Consider the following 6,076-nt stretch of genomic DNA (forward strand, 5'->3'; position numbering starts at 1 on the left):
ATTCTGTGGTCACTGCCCACTTCTATAGCTCTTGCTGTGATATTCCTTAGTCCAAAATTCTTTGACAGTGGATCAAATATTTCATAAGTCTCAGGATAGTAGTGCTGGCTGAGGCCCTATGGTGGGAAAGGTAAGTCCTATACTCAGAATATATATCAATTTTTATGAAAATGAGTGACTACCCCTTCTGTGGAGTTGGGGGTCCAATGTGCTCAACTTGACACCAGTGTGCAGTTGGGCACTTGAAAGATAGTGCTACATTGAGGGCTTAATATTCATCTCTGCTGTTGGCAGATTAGACATTCAGCAGTCATCTAGTTTGATCAGTCTTGATTAGTGAAAGATTTTTCTGTTGATCCCACACATAGCCTATATCCCTCCAAATGGCTATTCTTTTCCTGTATCTGTTGTGTCTGCCATGGTATGCGATTGCTGGGCTGATTGAATTGTTCTGTCTACTTGATTGTTTAGTGCCTCTTCCATGGTGGGTATCTCTGATGGGAATGTAATATAAAGACCTTCATACCTTGCCACATTCTAGATGTCCAGCCTCACATGTTTCTGCCTCACTCTCCTGATTTTCCACTGTGTCTTCTTTTGGCCTCCTGACCAATCAGCCCTAGTTCATGCATGTTCTCTCTTTGGATGGTTTCTCTTCTTACGACATGGCTGACCATGTCCGCTGTCCAAAGCTCTGCTTGTTGGGAGAATTTTCTCATTGCTTTATTGTAAGGCCAGTTTTGAGCAAGATCACAGTACCATCCATTTTGGACTTTTACCTGCCTGCTGAGCTGATCCATTTATGAATGTCTTCCATCAGCTGATCAAAATGAATCACCCATGTGACCATAGGTATGTGCTGAGGGATAGGCTCTTTTGCAGTTGTGGTGGTTGACCTGTGGGTCTGGGATACTTATGTAGCTTGCTTGTACTTTCTGGCCATGACATATTCAATCCTATAAGTACCATTTTCATTTTATAGTAGATTACTGCTGGACCTACCTAAGCTATGACTTAGTGGTTCTGGTATATCCACTTCACAATGGCAAGTTCTGACTATGTGGCCACTTGATATCTCACCCACCCATTCTAGTGGTCAGTAACATGCCAGAAAATCTTTTTAAAAAAGCGCATGATTTGCTTTCTAGCCTAAGCCCGGCAGAATGGCTCCCGCAAAGAAGGGTGGCGAGAAGAAGGGCCGTTCTGCCATCAACGAGGTGGTGACCCGGGAATACACCATCAGCATTCACAAGCGCATCCATGGCATGGGCTTCAAGAAACATGCCCCTCAGGCACTCAAAGAAATTGGAAATTTGCCATGAAAGAGATGAGGACTCCAGATGTGCACATTGATACCAGGCTCAACAAAGCTGTCTGGACCAAAGGAATAAGGAACGTCCCATATCGAATCTGTGTGTAGTTGTCCAGAAAATGAAATGAGGATGAAGATTCACTCAACAAGCTCTACACTCTAGTGACCTATGTACCTGTTACCACATTAAAAAATCTACAAACAGTCTATGTGGATGAGAACTAACTGCTGATTTTCTAATAAAGTTATAAAACCAAAAAAACCCCCTCAAAAACCAAAAAACCAAAAAAATGCATGATTCTCTGTTACAAATGGCATGCCCCAGAACTCTATGGAACTTGCTATAAAATGCACATGGCATCTTTTTTCACCACTGAGATGTCAGTTACTCTAGAGTCTTCTGGAATATGTGGCCCAAGAGGCAATGTTGCTTGAACTACAGCCTGGACCTTCTGCATATCCCTTTCTTGCTTTTGATCCCAACAAAATGTTGATGTTTCTTCTTTTAGACCTTGTCTAAAATCTATCTGGAAACTTGGTATATGTGTTAGAAAAATATTCTTAGGTATGGAATATGTTGTTCTCAGAATCCAAAGAAGCCTATCAGGCCTTGTTCGTTCTTCCTTTGTTAGTTCCTTTACTTTGGAAGTGAAGTCCTGGCCTGTCCCAGTGTGTTAGATATCTAAAATTATTACTATGTTGGGGTCCTAAATCATCAGTATATCTCCAACACGCTAGAGTTCATGTGTCTTATCACTTTTGGTCACATCTTCTAATCTGCTGTGATTAGAATAGTGTAATCAACATAATTAATCTGTGTGGTTCCCGAGATGTCCAGTCAGTCCAGGTTCTATTGGATTATATTATGGCAAAGGATAGGGAGTTAACACAGTTCTGGACAAGACTATGAATGTTTACTGTCGTTCATTTCAGGTGATTGCAAACTGTTCCTGATCTTTTCAGGTAGGATTAGAAAAAAGTGTGAGCCTGATCAGTGGCCTTATACTATGTGTCTGAAGCTGCTCTAGCAAAGATTTCACATGAGACACAGCAGCTGCAATTGGGGTAACTACTTGGTTGAATTTAATCCATGTCATTCTCTGGGATACTTTGTGTGTGTGTGTGTGTGTGTGTGTGTGTGTGTGTGTGTGTGTGTGTTTGTGTGTGTTTTGCAGGGACTAGAATAACAAATCAAGTAAATAGATAAGGTGATGATTCTCATCACCTTTTATCTTTCAGTTCTCTCTTTTTTTTTTGGAGCGGTTTTTTCGCTATAGGGCGCCTGCGCTCGCCAGACAGACAGAGAGACAGACAGAAAGCGAGAAATCACCCCCCAGGGGGGATGGTCACGCCTCAGTCCCTTCTCTTCTATTCTCCTCTCGGGGCGAGTTTTAAGCCACCGGGTCCGGGATGCGAACCATGGTCAACTACGTGGGAGTCCAGCGACATAGCCATTACACTAACGTGAGGTTCCCATCTTTCAGTTCTCTAAGTATGGGCACTGATCCGCTGTTATCTTTGGGAGGTAATAGCATTTTTGATTTTTCTGTTGTGCTTATGGTGGTGTTTGCAGTTTCAGAGGTTTCTGCTGCTCTAGCTCTCACTTTATAGGCCAAGGAACAAAGGCAGGAGCTCTGCTAACTAGTAAGTCTGTCTGTTCCTATGGTTTATTTTTGGAACAGAAAGATGATCCCCAGATGGATCAGTGAACCTACTGTACCCACTGGGAAGTGGACATGGTACAGAGCTCTACCTATTATTTGTTCCCATATGACTTTAGCTTAATATGGGAGCCATGATGCTGTTTCCTAGATTGCTGTGTGAACCTTATAGGATGCAATGCAACAGGAAAGAAGTAAGTGCCTTGGGTGAGCAGCTTTGTCTGGCCAAGGCCATACCTGTAGGGACTAGCTGCTGAGGGCATTCTGCTTACAGCATTCCTAATAGCTGCAGAATAAGCTCTTTATTCCTGAAGAGGGGTGTGGATGGTACATCCCACTGTTTCTACTACACCTGTTCACCATCCCACCCTATGTACTCTATATTGTAGAGTCATATGGATGGCAGCTAATGGAGCTCAGCTTTAAGGCTGCTCACTTTTGTTGGCTCCTCTCAAAACCTTGAACCTCATATATATTTTTTTCTTGATAAAAGCTCCCAAATGTGCAAGCTGCACAAAACTCAAATCTTCCTCTGATTCTACTTCAGTTACTGAGTAACTGAAGGGAAGAGAAAGAAATTGACATTGGAGTGCCTACTTCATCCCAAGTCCCTGGCTTAGCATTTTGCATATGTTGTAACACTTAAGATTGGGGATGTTGTTTGTATGTCTCCGGTGTTTACGATCTTTGCTTCTTAGCATTCTTGTGTCTACTTTCTATTTTGCCTTGTAGGTCCTTCCTCACTTGTATTTGGAGGGTTTCTATTCTTTTAACCAAATATTTTCTCTTCTTTGAGTCATTCTTGATCTCTGAAACTGGGCTGGGTGCTTCTGGTACTTTGTGGGCATCTCTCATTAAGTGCTGATCACAGATCACAATTGCCATCTACACCTGTAACTGAGTTCTGAAGTGCAGATTCCATGCTATTCACCTTTGTGTCCTCAGTGTCTAGAACTGTTTGTGCCATCAAGTGGCAGCACATTAAATACCAGCTGACTGCTTAAACAAGACTGAGTCTTAAGTCTGGAAAAGAATGTCTCTAGAGTATCAAATTCCCTTTCTTTTGAAGACTAATCTCATCAAGTATTTTTGATAAACTTGATTTCCTAGTCTCTTGGTAACAGGGTAAAAATGTTCTTCAAGAAAAGAAATAGGCATTTATAATAGTAGGTGGTATATTTTAATTGCAAAAGAACAAATCTGTATTCTAGTTTGTCAATTAGACTCGAAAATGCTTTAGCCAGTTAATCCTTCAGATTCGTAGTGTTTCTAAGTTAATTGATAAGACTAGATTTTAGAATCTGTGATTAAAGATGCATAATTTAGTCTCTACATGGTAAGTTACCATTCTATATATCTACCAGAAATTTTAAAGTTTTTAAAATTTAATTGTTTGTTTATTTTAAATTTGACCACAGAGGGACAGAGTGAGAGAGAAAGCACATAATACTTCCTTATCTAATATAGTTAGCTTGTCTTCCCAAAAGGCTGTTCCTTCATCAACAATATATAAAGTCCCCTTGTTTTGTATGTCCCCACTTAATATATACCAAATGTCCACACTCTGTGACTGAAACTGATTGAGGAAAGGATATGGAAACACAGTAAATGGATGTAAATACTAGATATAGTGTGTGTAAAAGAGGAGGGTCTGAGGAAGGACATTTAGAAGAAAAAAAGAGAGGCAAATGGGACAAAGAAATATGGTATTATTTATTGAAGATATTTTACAGTTTTACCAACTGAACTAGGGAGAAATGTTTACCTGTTGAAATAATAAGTCACTTGGTAAGCTAAATAATGTGATTGAATGTATAAAAGCAAATGAAATAAACAAAACGTAAATTAAAAAAAGTCAAAGGAAGTGCCCTTGTTCACTTTGGTCTCATCAACTCTTCTATATCATTTGAACAACTACTAACTTCATAGCTGGTAAGTGGGAGATATTTTGTTTGATCTCACAATTATTTGAGACTTAGTAAATTTGACATGTTTATTAACTGCTATATTTCTTCTTAACCCAAAAATCTGACTTCAGAAATTCCTGGAAGGTGGAAAAAAAAAAAAACTCCAAAACAAACCAAAACCTCCAAAAATCTAAGTTTTAAAAGTTCTTCTACATGCATATTTATGAACACTTGGAGATATTGTCTTTAAGCCAGAAAATCTAGACTGAATGAACAGAAATAAGAATAATTTTAATATAGATTTTTTTGAGGCTGCCAACAGTCTTTTGATGGACTAAGAGCCAATCCAGTGGGGTGCCTGTGAGTAAAAGGGGAAAAAAAATTAATGGAAGTTGTTCAGTTGTTTTAATGAGACTTGATTCCACTGGATTAAGTGAAAATTTATCTGCTTTGAGTGACACTAATTAGTGAAGAGAAGGCAATCAAATAGTTCATATATTTTTTTTTTTTTTAAATTTACCTCTAATGCTCTGCCATTCTTCCTTTGTGCTCTGTTGGCAGAATCTAAAAATAGACTGGTACTTATTGAAATACACCACAACAGATTAGGGGATGCTCTGTGTACTTGGGTTTTCTTTTTATGTTTTTAAACTAAGGGTTTATTTTGTTCTTTGAGTCAGATTATGAACATAAGAAAAGCTTATGATAAGTCGTCCTATTTGTTGCGAAAAACTTAGGTCCGTAAGAGGATGAGGTACTTGCAGAGATGATAGGAGGAAGAGAAGGTCAGTAGGAAGCATCAGATTGGCCTGGAAGAAGCAGAAGAAGATACACAGTTTTTGCCATAGTGAAGATACCGCACTCCCAACTAGGCCCTGTTTGGCCATAGGTAGTGAGAGTCCAGGCCCATGTTCATGGTGGTAACTGGTGAGACACTAAAATTCCAGGGAGAATGGCTGCATAGCTCATAGAAGAGGACCTGATCTTAGCCCTACACATTATCTCTCTACCTCTGTCAGAACATAGAAGTCACAAGGAAAACTTATGTGTGCTTGAGGTGGGGGGAGGGAGGCATGGTCACAATATAATTCTTTCCCCTCCATTTCTCCTGCCTGTTGGAGTTTTGGACATGCACATACATACTCCTGGTGTATCTTTCAAGCCACTGGGGCCGGGATTTGAACTGTGCAGATGGC

This window comes from Tupaia chinensis, unplaced genomic scaffold (genome assembly GCF_000334495.1).
Source record: "Tupaia chinensis unplaced genomic scaffold, TupChi_1.0 Scaffold000320_2, whole genome shotgun sequence".
NCBI lineage: Eukaryota > Metazoa > Chordata > Mammalia > Scandentia > Tupaiidae > Tupaia > Tupaia belangeri.